Source organism: Manis javanica, chromosome 3, assembly GCF_040802235.1.
Source record: "Manis javanica isolate MJ-LG chromosome 3, MJ_LKY, whole genome shotgun sequence".
Lineage (NCBI taxonomy): Eukaryota > Metazoa > Chordata > Mammalia > Pholidota > Manidae > Manis > Manis javanica.
Window position 1 is genome coordinate 107,285,393 of NC_133158.1, and position 17,557 is coordinate 107,302,949.

At 32.0% G+C, this 17,557-nt stretch overlaps 1 pseudogene; it reads left to right on the forward strand.

Annotated features, from left to right (window-relative positions):
- Positions 1–8,366: 8,366 nt before the first annotated feature.
- On the forward strand, positions 8,367–8,920 carry LOC108407521 (actin-related protein 3C pseudogene; annotated as a pseudogene).
- Positions 8,921–17,557: the final 8,637 nt, after the last annotated feature.

The window sequence follows — 17,557 nt, forward strand, 5'->3', positions numbered from 1 at the left end:
AGAGGACTTTGACCCTATGTACATCAAGCAAAATCTAACTGTTACGAAGATAATCGAACATAATACTTTGAAACTATATATTGGAATTCTAAATAATTACAAGAGCTAATCATTTTTTAAAAGGAAATATCTGCAGTGTTTCCTTATTTTAAAGATTTATCTGTTTGGTTGAAGGTAAAATTTATCTTTTCAAATAAAGGAGGTTTTAAAAAATATTTATACATAATTAAGAAGTAGCTATATTTGATTAACTCTAGCAGAAAAGCAAAAGATTGAAGCCTGTGAAGAAAACGTTTGGCTTTTCATACTGTATGGTCATGTCAAAAATTACAGAAGAAAGAAAGAAGTGGAAGGTCAGGAGCTGAATTTACAGAATTTAAATCCTGCAGTGATGGTTTTGTTACTAAAATGGAGATAAAGAGCTGAAGGTTATGCAATTTATTTTTAAGCCAACTTTATGTGTAAGTAAATATTAACACCCCTGCATTTCAATTAATGATAAGTAACTGCTGTTAGATACTATATAAATGGCTTTTTATAATCAGTATCTTAGTAAATCCTTGCAACAATGCCGTAGAGCATTTGTTTTTTTAATTTTAATTTTGCCATTTTAAGGATGAAGTAATGGAGACTCAGAGAGTATATAAATGACTTTCTCAAAGTCACACAGTTAGTAAAAAAAGGAATGACTTTTCAATACCAAAGAGACTATAAAACTGAAAATAAATAACAAAAACTCCAAAACAAAACCAAATAGCCTGAATCTGGAGCCCATGCACTTAGCCAGTATGTTATTCCACATGCTGTTTATGATGTGACTCCTACAAGGAGCAAGACTTGAAAAATGTTAACCCAATGATCTTTAAATTGAAAAATAAATTTTGGGAGCAAATGGAGCAAAGACAGTATGGCATTTTATTTAAGTTTCAAAAAAAGGATACTTCATACTTCACTAGGAAAATTGAAGAGAAATTTTACAGATTCCCACTATACCCCTACATATTTATCAGCATCTTTATCACACCTTCTCCTGATAAAACTATCCTCCACTATATACCAGATCCTATTCTTTCTATTTCTCAAGGAAATTGCCCAAGAAACTTTCAATTATTTCTTTTGCATTTTCATTTTTGTTCTCCATTAGAACATTCCCATCATCATAAAATATACTAATATTTTTTCTCACCATTAAAAAAAGTTCCCTTCACCCCACCTAACTATCCAGATATTTCTTCACCTGTCTTTGCTTTGCAACAACATGCTTGCAAAGAATTGTCTATCCTAACTAACTCCTATTCTTTTATTTCCATTCTTTTTATACATCCCCCAAACAGGCTTTTCTTTCTACCATTGCCACCAAACTTGCTCTCCAAATACCACCAATAACTTCTAGAAGATAAACCCAGAATTTACAAACATACTGTATTATAATTACAATATGCAAAAATGTACTAAATCATAATGTGGAATACAAACTACGTATACTCAAATTGTTTTCCTATCAATTCTCTCCCTAATAACTCTCTTCTCAACACATTCACTCAAAAGGTAAAAGATTTTTGTTTTGTTTAATGATGTGGTCACAGCGCTTAACACATGGCCTGTACTTAGTAAGTGCTCTAAAATATATTTGTCAAAATATATGACTGAATAAATACATGAATAAATGAATGTGTGATTTGAAGTAGTCCAATGATAGTCCTTATTAAAATTCACCAAGGATCATACGTCAAGCTACAAAATGGTTTTATATTTCAAAAATCCCTTAACCTTGGGTTATGTTCTATAAAAAAAAACAATGCTGAAGGAAAGATCATTACTGAGATCAGTAAAATGTGTTTCCTTAGGGTAGGTGTCCAATCATAATTTTTGTATTTTACCTGCCTTTTACAGTGCTTGATGAAACTCAGTAAATATTTGCTAAATGATGAAACTACATGCAATTTTAATGTTGCAATGAAAATAAAAATGTAAGTACATGTGGTTGTAGAGGTTTTTAATCCTTAACACATTTATTTTCCTGTGGAAGGCTATTATATTTCACAGCTCCAGGTACAGAGTGGATCAATGTAGGAGTTTACTCTCTAAAAGAGATGTAATATAATCCTGGGAAAATAAATTGCATCTTATTTATGTATGTAATTGAGGAAGAAAGGCACAACTTCCCTCCTGGAGGAAAATGAAGTCTCCAGGGGATAATGTACCTTAATAGACATAATTTAGGAAGAAACTTAAGTCATACCCCAAGCAGATCACATGGTACGGAAGGAGTGTTGACGGAATTTTGGGGTTCTACCTTCAGGACAGCTGCATTCAGTTAAACTGGGCTTCTTGAGAAGGTGAAGTGCTATCAGTAAGCAGCCTATGGGGAGGCTCAGTGGTCACACTGTCCCTGGAATTCACTGATAAACAGTGCTGGGCTTTAAAAGGTAAGATAAGGATTCAGCTGTTTAGCTTGCACAAGGGATTGTCTGTTGGAAAAGGTTGTGAATGGGATGGTTGTGGAGGGGCACAGATGAAGCCAAACAGGATGAAGCAAAGCATACAAAACTCTAGAACTGCAGGCTCTGAGATCTAAAGAGAACTCATAGCCATAAGAAAGGAATAAACTAAATACTTTTAAAGTAGCCGTTTCTGCTTTTATGTTGAATAATAAGGAAATTTGGGATGCAAGTAAATTTCTCATATGTTGATGTCCTGAAAAGAGTTCTTTATGACATTTTAAAGGCCCTTACCTTCTAAATGCCATTGTATAAGAACTCCTAAATTCTAGGACTTCATAAATATATACTTATACTGTTTTCCCCTGAATTTCCTCTTATTTAATTGAATTCTATGGTTACAAAAGGTCTCTAAAATTCATTTTCTCTTTTTACTTTTATATATGAGTACTCTTTTTTAATGAAACAATAAGAGTTTACAATCCAGATATTACTGCCTATATACTCAGAAGGAGTTATTAAAAAGTGAAACGTTCATTTAAATGTTTCATTGTAAAACTGAAGACAATGTATTTTCCATTAAGATTTGCTTTATCTTTTGTTTATAGTCTCATACCTGTATTAAACAGTATAAGATGAAGTTTGTTTCCCCAGTTAGAATGTTTTTTTAATGAGTTAATGCACTGTAATAAAAATACAACTTAAATTTTTATCTTTGTCCACCATGAGTAGTAGAACTAGCTGAGTTCCATCTTTGCCCCAAGCACACTGTGAATTTAAAAACTTAGCAAATTCTCATTCCCTTCAAGTCAAGAATGGACCTGAGGTGTCATAAGAATTTTAAACCTGGAGGAAAAATCTAGTCCAGCACCTACAGTATATTTAATACACTAAAAGGATTGATATGGAAAAATCTCACAAATAAATTTTATCAACTCAATATTTAAAAACACAACTTTTCAAGATAATAAAAGTAGGAATCTAAATAAAGCTTCCCTGCTTTAGCTAACCATTAGAGAGTAACATAAACAAGTTGAGTTATCATTTGAGAGTAGTGATGATATATCCAGCTTTTGTATATTAATTCTAGAAAATTATTTTATTAAGTGTTTTAAGAAGTTGTTACTTTTAGAATAATGGCTAAGATTCTCTCAGAAGAAATACTTTATATTAAAATGTTACCATTAATCATTATTATGTAAAGTATATCCAAAGATGAGACCTTACAAAACAGAGATTTCTAAAATCAGAATACTTAAATGGGTAAATAGTATGTATATAAAGTAATAAAAGCAGATTGAAACAAGAAAACTGATTGTATAATACTGATATAAATAGCAGAATATATAAAACTTAAAGTAACAATGAATGACCATTCATTTGTCCATTTTTTAAGAAAACAGAGAAAAATATTTCATGCTCAGTAGATGTGATAAAAATTCCACACTGCTAGGATTATTTTCCAGAAATACATTGTCACGGATAAAGGCAGAAACATTGTAGATTCTCTAATAATATTATTTTACTAAAATAAAACATGCACACAACACACACACACACATATACAAGAGAGACTAGAAATTCTACTAGTAAAGGCACTGAGTGTTTTCAGTAGTTGAGAATTGAAGAATAACATTATTTTTTGCTTTGTTTTACACATTAGCTCTAATATGATTATTTTGTTTATAATAAAAAATCATAATTACAATATGTTAAAATACGGAAAATTTTTGTGATATTATTATCTAAAATACCTATGTTTGATACAATTTTAAGCTTGTAAAATACAGAAAATGAATGAAAATCATTGTAAATATTGTAAAGCTATGAAAGCAGGGATGATTTAATTCACTTTAATATTGTTGGAAGTCAACTCTAAACCAAGAAATTACCATTGATGAACACATAATTCTCAGACTTTAAAATTTTATGTTATGAATAAAAATTCAGCAAGAATGATGCATCTTTTCATTTACTCTTTGCAATCTTGTATTTTAACTTATGTGAGTAAGAGTTATTTAACCAAATTGAGGACTGTTTATTTCCCTTACTATATTGATTTCATTGTGTCTCATGCATTTTGATTTGTGAAACATCTAACAAGAAATTATTTTTGCTATAATTTCTCCTATTTAATGACATATCTACTTTGAAAAAGAAAATAATTTACATGTAATAATGAATTTACTCCATTTAATAACACTGATTTGCTAACAGTTGAGATAGACTTCAGCCTAAACTTCATGTTATTTGTTTTTACATAACTTTGAATGAATTTACTACTATTTCTAATGCTAAATAACTTAATGTTATAGAAGCAATAGCAAAAAAAATTTTTTTTTGAGTGCTTACTTTTTGCTAGGAACTTTATAAGCTTTTTTAAATTTAATGCTCATAACAGCCCTAATAAAGTAAATCTATTATTTACCCCATTTTCTCATAAACCAGTTGAATCCCAGTGAGGTGCAGTGCCTTGTCCAGGAGAGGACAGAAGATACTTAGAGGACTTGGGGCTCAAATCCAAGTCTGGTTCTGGAGAAAGAGATTTAATCACTATGATTTAAGCAGGTATTAAAGCTTGTCTTCCTTTTTATTCCTAATTAGTTGGTCACAATACTTGATACAAACATAAAATCTTAGGTGTGTTCTGGTTGGAGGTTGTCATCATGGGGCAGCTTAAGGCAGACTAGCTAGAGGCAGATCATCTTACGTGACTGATTTAGAAAGCAACATACAGTTAGAATAACACAGTATATAGCCTTTTCAGACCAGTTTCTTTCATCTAATAATATGCATTTCACATTCCTCCATGTTTTTTCATGGCTTGATAGCTCATTTCTTTTTAGAGCTTCATAGTATTCTCTTGTCTGGATGTACCACCATTTATCAAATCACCAAATGAAGGACATCTTTATTTCTTCCAAGTTTTGGCAATTACGAATAATGCTATTATTAACATCTATGTGAAGTTTTTGGAGTGGGAATAACTTTTCAACTCCTTTGGGTAAATAATAAGAAATTTATTTGTTGGGTTTATGGTAAAAGTATATCTAGTTTTATAATAAACCACCAAAGTGTGTTCTAAAGTGGCTGCACCATTTTGCATTCCCACCAGCAATGGATTATAGTTCCTGTTGATCCACATTCTCACCAACATATGGTGTTGTTAGAGTTCTGGGTCTTGGCCATTCTTATAGGTATGTATTGGTATCTCACTATTATTTTAATTTGTATTTCATTGATTATATCTGATGTGGACCATATTTTCATATGCTTATTTGCTATTGTTTATATTCTTTGGTGAGATATCTGTTAAGGCATTTGACCCATTTTTAATGGGGTTGTTTGTTTTCTTACTGAGTTTTAAAAGGTTTTATTATATTTTGTGTATAAGAGTACTTCACCACATGTACCTTTTGCAAATATTGTCTCCCTGACTGTGCTTGTTTTCTCATTCCCTTGACATTGTCTTACAGAGTGAGTTTTTAATTTTAATGAAGTTTATCCTATCAATTATTTTTTTCATGGATCTAAGAATGTTTGGTGTTGTATCTAAAATCATTGTCATTACCAAGGTCATTTACAATTTTTCCTGTGTTATCCTCTAGGAGTTTTATATTTAGATCTATAGTCCATTTTTGAGTTAATTATAGGAAAAGGTATGAGGCCTGTGTGTAGTGTAGATTTCTTTTTTGCCAATAAGTGTCTCATTTCCCCAGAACCATTGTTGAAAGGACAATCTTTGCTCTATTGTGTTATCTTTGTTTTTCTGTCAGAGATCAGTTGACTAAATTTTTAAGGGTCTAATTCTGGGCTCTCTATTCTGTTCCATTGATCTGTTTGTCTATTTTCTTGCCAAAACCTCACTGTCTTGATTGATGTAGCTTTATAATAAGTCTTGAAGTTGGATAATGTCAGTCTTCCAACTTTGTTCTGCTTTAATATCATGTTGCCTAATCTAGTTCTTTTACTTCTCCATATAAACTTTAGAATCAGTTTATTGATATCCATAAACTACTTTGCTGGGATTGTGATTGGGACTGCATTGAATCTACAGATCTAATTGGGAAGAATCAACCTCTCGGCAATATTGAATCTTCTGTCCATGAAAATAGAATCTCTCTCTACTTGCTTAGTTTTTTTATTTTGTTTATCAGGTTTTTCTGCTATTCATGTTGATATTATACATAGTTTGTTAGATTTATACTTAAATATTTCATTTCTTGTAGTGCTAATGTAATTGGTGTTTTTAATTTGAAATTCCATTTGTTCATTGGATAAGGATTTTATCTAAATTTCTCCAGACCAAATGACCATCATCCAAATAAGGACTAAATTTTCCTGTTGGTTATTTAACCCAATCAATAAAGTAATGTGGAAAGAAATCTTTTGTTTAATCAGATCTCCCAGTAGCTCCACAAAAGCAAATATGAAGCACTTGTGAGTCTTTTTCACTGCTAAAGATCCTGCTCTATACTAGAAGATTCTGATTAAATTGATCCACATGTCAATTCACTTTTTCATATTGGAAAAGTTGTATTTACAGTTATTTATAATAATAACAAACACTTTTTAAGTAGCCATTCTGACAAAGACATTGCTCTCATAATTCTGAATTTATTATGTCTGATCTTTAGAACAACACTAGAAGTTATATATCATTATCCACCTTTATTAATAAGGAAATTGTGGATAGATGTTAAGACATATTCCCAAATTCATAGGCAATTTATCTGGCGAACCCATGCCCCTTACCATTATATTAGGCTTCCTTTATAATTATCCTTTTTTTTCTTTAGATGAAAAGCACTGCAGGGTAAATGACATATACTTTATAATTCATCATTGTGACTGACCAATTCTAAAAATTTGAAATGGGAAAAATTGTGCATTCTGTCAGATGAATGCAAATATCTATTTGTACATGAGCAGTAGACTTCAATTTTTCCTTCAGTAACTTAGTAAATATAAATGTAACTTTGTAAGCATTAGAAAGTAGATTCTTATTCATTTCCTGATGACCAGTAATGGAATGATGCCTGGAAAGCTGATCACTACAGATGTCTGGTTGGATGTTCTTAAACAGAGGATAAATAATCATATGTTAACCATATACACAAAGAAGAGATTCCCTAACTGGGAAGGAACCTGGGCTAAAGGACCTCTGGATTAGTATGAAATCAATTTGTATCTGCCATGGGACATAGGCATTTTCAGTGGTTAGCTTTATTTCACTGAAAAATGAATGGATATGTGATATACAAATAAATGCATCATGGAGACAGGGGAAAGGAGGCCATGTGGGACAGGGTGGAGACCACTTGCCTGCCTCAGTAGCTCCACAAAAACAAGTATGAAGCATTGGGTAGCCACTGATGAGCCTGCCACTGACAAGCCTGCTGCTGTCTCATTACTGCTTAGGCCTCTCAGCTCCCCTAAAGACAGAGAGGGAGGACTGGCTGTGTATGGGCAGGTAGTTCCTATGTTCTGCTGCCAATCCTTGATCCCAGTCAGTATGGAGCACATGGCGGCAGCAGGTGAGGAGGAAGGTGAAATGGCTGCTGGCCTGTGTGGTGGACCGTAGCATGGGGCACACAAAACTAGGATATGCTGGAAATACAGAATACAGTGAATCATCCTTTCCTGATTGCCTTTGAGTCAGCAAAAGTAGGTGATGAAGCTCCAAGGAAGTTGATGAAAGGTGTTGAGGACCTAGACTTCTTCACTGGTAATGAAACAACAGGAAAACCTAGGTAGGCAACAAAGTGGCCAATCCACCACGGTAGAATTGAAGATTGGGACTTGATGGAAAGTTTTATGGAACAGGTGATCTTTAGATATTTAAAGGCAGAAACTGAAGGTCATTGTTTTCTTTCAATTGACCCTCTACTAAATACTCCACAAAACAGGGCATATACTGAAACAATGTTTGAGTGCTTCAGTGTTCCAGGTTTATACCTTGCTGTGCATGCTGTTCTTACTTCAGCTGCAACATGGACCTCAACACAAGTGAGAGAACAGACATTGACCTGTACGGTAATGGACAGTGGAGATGGTGTCACTCATGTCATTCCTGTGGCTGAAGGGTGTGTGATTGACAGCTGTCAAGCACATTCAAATCACTAGGGCCAAATATATTTTTTTCAGCAATTGTTGAGAGACAATTGAGAGAGAAGTAGGAATCCCTCCAGAGCAATCTTTGGAAATTGCTAATGCAATAAAGGAGCACTATAGGTATGTCTGCACAGATTTAATAAAAAAAATTAACAATATGACACAGAAGGATTCAAGTGGATTAAATAGTTTACTGGCTTCAGTGGTATCTCAGAGAAAGAATTTTTCCATTGATGTTGGTTATGAGAGATGCTTGGAAACTGAAATATTTTTTCATCCAGAGTTTGCTAATCCAGACTTTACTCAAATCTGTCTCAGAAGTTGTAGATGAAGTAATTCAGAATTGCTGTATTGATGGCAGATGATCTCTCTATAAAAATATTGTCCTCTCTGGAGGTTCAACTACACATTCAGGGACTTCGGATATCACTTGCAGAGAGATTTGAGAAAAACTGTAGATGCCAGCCTAAATTAAGTGCAGAATTGAGTGATGGTGGATGAAGCCAACACCTATTGATATACAAGTCATTACACACCACATGTAGCAATAATATGCTGTTTTGTTAGAGGATTGATGCAGCTGCCACACCTGAGTTCTAGCAAGAATGCCACACCAAAAAGGATCATGAAGAAATTGGAGCTAGCATTTGTCATCGCAATCCAGTGATTGACATCGCAATCCAGTGACGACGCAATTCACTTCATAGTTATTGGGGTTAAGGAGGTAGGGAAGAAATAGCCTTTCTGATTACCTCTTTTGTCTGGATAGCTGGTTTTTAGGTTTCAAACCTGACTTGAAATAATAAGACCAAACATAATTTTACAGGAATATTATAATAAGTATATCAACATGTGAATCGAGGAGAGTCAAAATGATGAAGTGTTTTTCTTTATATTGAATATTTGAATCTTATGTGTAACAAAAAGTAGTGGGTTTTAGTTCTTTCTGTACCTTGGTATTTTGTATATTACTGAACTATCCAAGATTTGATGGGATTTTTCGGTATGTAGATATCTCTATAATACTTGAATTGTACACTTCTAATGTGCATTGCTAGAACTTGATTATATTTCATACTTTTTATATTTTGAAGAAAAAAAGTAGAAGAAAAACTAGTATTTGAGGGAAAAAAAGTGAAGTAAAGGATAAATAAAAAAAAAGCCTCATGAGAATTGGCATACACATACATTCATGGGATTCCAGTTATTACGAATTGCTTCCATTTGCCACTCCCTAAGAATCAACGTTTTACTTTGCATGTGCTTTTGGAACTAAGAAGGTAGTATGTTGGGTTAACTGATGCCTGTTAATGCTTTCTGATCACCAGCATTCTGTGTCTTACTTTGAAGGAAAAGTAAAAACAAGGCTGTTGGACCAGTATTGCAGTTCTATCATGTCATTTCTTATTTTAAAAACAAATAGTTTGATTACCAAAATTGATATATTTAAAGCCTAACACCATTCTAATAAAGGCACAAATTTAATTTTAATGTTTGTTTCAAGCTCTTGAATCTCATTATAAGTTAACTTATAAATCTATTTTTTTCAAACCTCTATAATAGCTCTTTAAATTCACAACAGTTAAGTAGCAAGCTCATTTTTTATGTTCTCTAAACAAGTAATTGTGAACTTTTAATAAGTTTAGTGCTTTCATTTTGATAAGTGAATCTCCATTTGATATTTTCATTTGTATAACTCATTTACAGTCTGAAAATTTTTAAATACCAGTCCCTGACATATAGAAAGTTCATTTTCTGTGCATTTTAAAATACCTGGATCATGAAGAAAAAGTGGGTCATAATGAAAATAAATTAAAACTGAGTTATAAAAATATAAAAAAATTAAAAATTAAATACATCATTATCTTCTAATAGTAGAATATATTAACTTTCCATTTTTATAATTTTATTTTAAGCAAGTATTGAAACAAAAGCATTTATATTTAATTTTTATCAGAACATTCAGAAAATTGAATAGTCTATATATTTTGATTGATGGATTATAGAATTTTACTGCTTTGAGATCATCTTTGATAACTTCACAAAGACATGAAGTAATATGTTATATATGAGTCACTTCAAAATGATACAGATCATCAATATCTGAAAGAGAAAAGTTACAAAAAACCATTTAACAAAAACAATAATGCCCTAATTATATTGCTTTATAGTTTATAAAATGTCTTTACATGAAGTATTACATCTGATGTTAAAACAATCTTTCAATCTAGATATTATTTTAAACTTATTGAATAGATGAGGGAAAAGAATCAGTGTTCATAAATTACATTACCAATGCCTACAAATTTTTTCTCTGACATTCTCTGACAGATTTCTACTAATTTCAAAGTCCAGTGTAACTGAATCTTCTCTTATGACCCCTTTTCTAATTTCCACAAAGATAAATTCACCCATCACTCTGACTGTACATACTTTAATTAGAGATCTCTTTCAACATTAAATTTATTACATATGACCTTCTTTACTGGGTATTGAACATCTAAAATACAGGGACCAGATAATAATTTCCTTTATACCCTCAACACCTATAAATATTCCTTGCTCAGATTATGTGCTATTAAGTTTTTCTAAACAATTGAAGTATTAAGTAAACTATGTAATATCATGTAGCTAGTGTATATAGTAAATGAAAGTGAGTACAGAATTCTGCAAAACATTTTTGCTTTTTGATGATCCATAGTCATCTCACCAACACAGTAAAAAAGTAAGAGAAAAGAGAAAAGTTATTGTAGATGTAATTAGTTTTTTTTGTTTTGTAAATCAAGTTGATAATTTTGCTAGAATTATATATGGCATTTTTGTTTTATTGCAGCTTCCATTTGTTGTTAGTTTAACTAATCAAAGCAATACTCAAAATTCAATACATCTTTCATGCTTTCCACTGACAGATACACACCTGCAAAAACTTACAAGCACATACTTTTATCTAAGTCAACACTGCTGATATGGCTAATTGACTTTACATAATGAAAGAGTCAACATAACATTTGATTTTCTTGAAGTTAATCGTGTGTTTCTTATGACCATCTTTACTTCACTTTTATATGGTCATTTAGAATTTTAAATGCAGTAATATGGGCCAGGGTTTGCAGAAGCTTATTTATTTGTTGGTAGTAGACAATTGTTATTACTTGATTTCTTCTTCCAGTTAGCCTCTAGACATACCGCATTTACAACCATTAACAATCTATGAATTTATTTTCTGTTGTCAAGTTGTATTAATGATTTTCATTGGTTGTTTTTTTTCAAGCATTTAAAAATGTTTATTACTTAAGATTAAAAACCCTGTACAGGTTCCTTAGAGAGACCATGAAAACTATAGAAATACATAAAGAAAAAAAGAACAACAACAATGCCTTCACCTAGTAACATAAACATTTTGGCTTATTTCTCCCCAGTGATTTTAGGCAATTTGCTACATAGCTAGGATAATATTGCAAATAAACTTTTACATCCTGCTTTTCAGAATTAAAAATATATAACATTTTATTCTAACTAAAAAGTGAATATATGTTTATTATATAGAAAATCTGGGAAAAAACTAGAGAAGTATAAAGCAAGAAATAAGGAGAAAGATTCTTAATAATCTTCTTGCCTCACATAAGCACTGGTAATATTTTGGTGACTTTCCCTTCCAGGAGTTTTTTCTTTTTTCCTAGTCCTTAACAAACCTGTAGATTTTCTTGAGAGCATCAGGGCTATTCCGTAACTGTCCAGTTACCATTTAACCAAGATTTGCATTAAAGACCCCTGGAAAAGTCAAGTAGTTTAATAAAAATTAAGTGGATTTCTTATCCCAGCTGACACTTATAATTGTGAACGTTGGATGTGGAGGGGGAAGTAATTACAGTATTTAGGAAAAAAAATGCCTTTTGAGATACAACTTATTTCCTCCTCCCAGGCAGAAACCTGTGTGTCCCTGTTTTTAGAGATGGGCCAGGCCAAGGAAAGGACAATGGGAGACAACAGACAATGATGTATGAATGAACATTTTGGGACTAAAAGGCAGCTTGAGACACCACGATGGTTGCAATCACCAGCTCACATTCAAAATGCCTCTGCTATCAAAAATTCTATTTAACTCACAAAATTTATACTAAACAAATGAAAAATCAACACACTAACCAAAGGCTCATTTACTGCCCAAGGACTCCTCCCCGTTTCTCTAAGCCAGAATCACATAGATTATTGCCAAGAGGAATTAACTCAAAGATCTCACAAAAGCAGAAATAGGAACCAAATGATAATTTTTCTAGATCTTGTTTCACCAAAATACAACTTTATTGAGCTGGCTTCCTGGAGGCATTGTGGTACTGAAGAGGCACAAATTCCACTCTGCCACATATTATGTGTGATCACAGGCACTCTTTCTGAGTTCTGGATTTATTGTCTGTAGAATGGGTGCTAATTATGCCTTTTCCATATAGGTAGTGACAGGTTCAAATCACCTGACACTGAGAAAGGACCTTGCACATACAAAGGAGTCAATGTTTGCTCATTCTTTGTTTTAAGCTCGTAGACTATCTATTACAAGAGCAGGTATGGTGCATTGCGGGTTATTAGCCATTACATCTATGTTATTGTGGTTTGATTTTAACATGAAAAATTACCATTTTTTTTCTTTTCTGTTTATCATGGGACCTAAGCAACTGCAATTTTTTCTTTTTTCTCTTCTTCACCTTTTACATATATGAATATTTTAAGATCTTACTCAAAATTTACTTAGACATCCCTGGAATAATTCCCACTTATCATGGTGTGTGGTCCTTTCAATGTATTGTTAAATTTGGTTTCCTAATATTTTGCTGAAGATATCTACATCTATGTTCATTGGGGATATTGAACTGTAATGTTCTATTCTTGTGGTGTCCTTATCTGGTTTTGGCATCAAGGTAATGCTGGCCCCATATAATGGCTTTGAAAGAGGTTCCTCTTATATTAGCTATTATTGACTGAGTCACTTTATAAAGAGCTCTGCCCAGTGCTCTGGGTGGAGGCAGGGATGGAGGAGGATTACAGACCTGCAGACTGCTGCATGCAGACATGACTCTAGAGCTTGACCTGTCACTGTGAGAATAAAGCCAGTTATGAACCCTTCTACCCCAAGAGTGTTCCATTGACATCTCTCAGTCTCACTGAATCTAGTGAACTTGCCTGGGGCTGAAACCCTCAGGCAAGACATTATGAATAAGAAAAATGTTGAAGAATTTTATCTGTTTTTAATTGCCAAGTTTCCAAGTGAAGAGTTGATGCTCTAGTTATTTCCAGTAGTGTCCAGTGATATTTTATTTTGTTTTTCTCTTATTGTTCTCTCTTTCTCATTTGTGTGTTATGATTCAATCATGGGTTTTATATATTTAGTATGTTATAATCAATTTCATTTATTATTTTTGTGGTCATTTTCTCCAGTCTTTCTCAGGAGTGCTTTCATGTTGGCTTCTTTATAATTTAATTTGTCCTATTAGTCTTTTGAGAGTTTCTTAGCAATTTTTATAACACAACTATAAATGTCATATCTTGTATATTACCAAATCCAGACTTGGAATTAGCATTTTTCTCAGGAAAAAGCATTTAAATACGGGTCACAATCTGGGACTAGGGGCCTAGAGTCCCAAGTGGGTGTTCATGCTTTTGTGAGTTTTGCCTCCAGAAACCTCACTAGGTTCTGAGGATGAAATGCCAAGAAAAATCCCATTATATTTCTGTGAGGGGTTAGGGAAGGTACAGATATTGAGGTATACCTAGAGCATCCTTCATAACAATGGGTGCTCTGCAAAGAACAAAACAAATTAAAATGAAAACTATACCAGAGTCTTATCCCACCTAAGGGAAATAACAATTACCCAGTTGCACTCAGTGTAACCATCCCATTTCAACAAAGGAGAGAAAAAACATGAACTTATTAAGTTAAAAGAACTTGCAAGGGTTATAGCCCCTGGTAGTCTCACTAAAACATTGAGGCTTAGTAAAAAAATTTTAGAACACTTCCCCTCCCCACATTTTACTATCACACTAAGAGGGCACCAGTACAATAATATTTTTCACCTGAAAGAGCCATAACATGCACAGGAGTACTTAATGAAGTCAAAATATAATAGGGGAGACAAATTAAAAAACTGTTTGAGGAATTTAAATTGCCTAGCATCTATAGCCACAGCAAACATTAAACAGAGCCCAACTCCAGGCTAAGTTAATAGACCATCTCATAGCAAAAGTCTGTTTTATCTCAGTTTCTATTATCTGATGCAACATGTCCAGCTTTCAACAAAAAATAATTTATGATGCATTAAATAGTCAAACATGTCTGATGGGACAAACCAAATAGCAGAATAAGATGCAGATATGACCCAAATTTTAGAATTATATGACAAAGAAATTAAATAACTATAATTAAATGTTAAGGCTGCTAATGGGAAAGTAGGTAATATTGCAAGAACAGATGAATAATGTAAGCAGAGATAGAAAATTTAAGATATAATCAAAGGAATGCTAGAAATTGAAAAAAATAACTATATAACAGAAATGAAGAATGGCTTTGAAAGACTATCATTAGACTGCACATGGCAAAGAAAGAATTTGTGAGCTTGAAGATAGGTCAATAGAAACTTTAAAAACTGAAAGTCAAAGAGAAGCAAGAATAGTAACACAGAGCAGACTATTCAACATCTGTGGGGGTAATTTGCAAGGTGTAACATGCAGGTAAGGGGATACCAAGAGAAAAAGACAGAGAATGAAGCAGAAGAAACATTTGAAGTAGTACTGAGAATTTACCAAATCGATGACAGAATCCATATTACATATCCAGGAAGCTCACAGTATGTCAAGCAATATAAGTAACAAAAAAATCTATGCCTCCCCATATCATATTCAAACAGAAATTTGAATTTATATAAAGAAAAGAAAGTGTGTCAGAGAAAGAATAAATAAAATACATGAAAAATAAAAGTAAGCGGATTTAATCTTCAAAATTACATTTTGGTAGTTTAGATCTTACAAGGAAATTGTCCATTTGTACCAATGTTTGCACTTTCTGTCAAAAAGATGTTCATAATAATCGTTATTATCTTTTTGATGTCTGTTGGATCTGTACTGATATTCCCCCATTCATTATTAGCTTTGATAGCTTATTAACAAATTTATATCTATCTATCTATCTATCTATCTATCTATCTATCTATCTATCTATCTATCTATCTATATTCCTGAAAAGAAAAAAGTGAGGTCCCATTGATATTTCTACTTCATATTTAACACTGTATGAATTTTTACCAATATATTTTGCCAAATGTAATGACTTTATATTTCTACCCTTTTATTTTACACTGAGAATCTTGGTAACAGATATATTATTATAATTATTTCACTTTTCTATAATTTATATGAAATAGTAAGTTATAATTAAAAAACAGACTACTGAATGAACTTTCAGTTTCGCTACAGTTTTTTAGAATATATCCCAGTATAGATATGGAAACATAATGGTGAATATCTCTTATAAAGAATTGTAAAATAATTATTTTCTTCTGGGTGCTTATGTAATTGACTTGGTTATGTAACTATATACAGTGCAAAAAACAGGAAAATGTTGCAGTCTTATTTAAATTTTTACATTTTCTATTAATGTTTTCAATTCAATTTCATTTATGCATATTGAAATATTTGTGTTTTCTGAGTCAAAACAATTTAAGAGATTTCTAGTTTTTGTCTTTTCCATTTTACTTACACCTTTCCTCTTTTTATAGTTAAACATTATATTAGTTTTTGGTTTCTGCTTTAGTGTTACTTTGGCAAATATCTATATTTTATATATATACATGCAATATATATATATATACATGTAAAGTATAATATACATATATTCTTACATGTAAAATAGTCAATTTTATATCTCGATTTGTTATTGTTGTTTTGATTTAAGACTGTATCATGGATATAATTCCATGTTAGCAGTTAGAGATGTTTCTATTTACTTTTAAAGCTGTGCTTTATTTAATTGCGTTCATGCATTAGTAGTATAGTCAGAGGTCTTTTTTATTTATGGACATTTAATTTCCAGAGAGAAAAAAAATTTCATATCAGTGTGTCTGGAATAGGATTTTAAGTACAATGTGGATTTTAAATTGATATTTTTTCTTTTGAATACATATCAGAAATTAATGTTATAATTTTTTAAAATGTAAACTACATAGAATTTCTGATTCTCACTCATCACTGAAAATTTATTAGAAAAATATAAATGCATATGCACCTAATGCTATGTGTGTGTGTGTGTATGTATTTTGTGTATATATATATATTTCTGGTTTTATATATATGTATACACACAGACATATGCATACATATACACACATACACATATGTCATATATGTGTATATGCATATATGCATATATGTATGTACACATATACACACATATTTCTAGACATCTAGGTATCTAGATATCAATATACATATATTCATCACAAAATTATTTTTGATAGAAAAGGATAGTAGAAACATCTAAAAGTCTGGTAGGAGAGAGCTTTTGTATGCAATTTATCTATTAAAAAGACAGTGGTAGATCTGCATGTATTGACTTTAGTGCTACATATAATAAAAAGTAAAGCTGAAAGAATAATCCTACAAAATAATAATTATCATTTGATCCCACTGTTAGTAGTAAAAAATTCTGTGCCTGTTTATTTATATTTACATAAACAAAGGATTTATTCCAATAAATTGTCAATAGTGGCAACTACTGTTAATTATATGATTCCATTTTTGGAGACATATTAGATTAAATATATCTCCAGTGACTTCATAAAAAGTGTGCATTTGCGGTCAGACTATAATGCAATAAACAAGATCATTGGCATGGCATGACAGAGAGAACTTACTAATTCTACTCAAAACTCAGTGCTAACAGTTTTTGAGCAAATTAACCTTCTCTGAGTCTCCCCTAAAGCCACTTGGATCTGCTTATGGCGCTGGCAGTCTAAAGT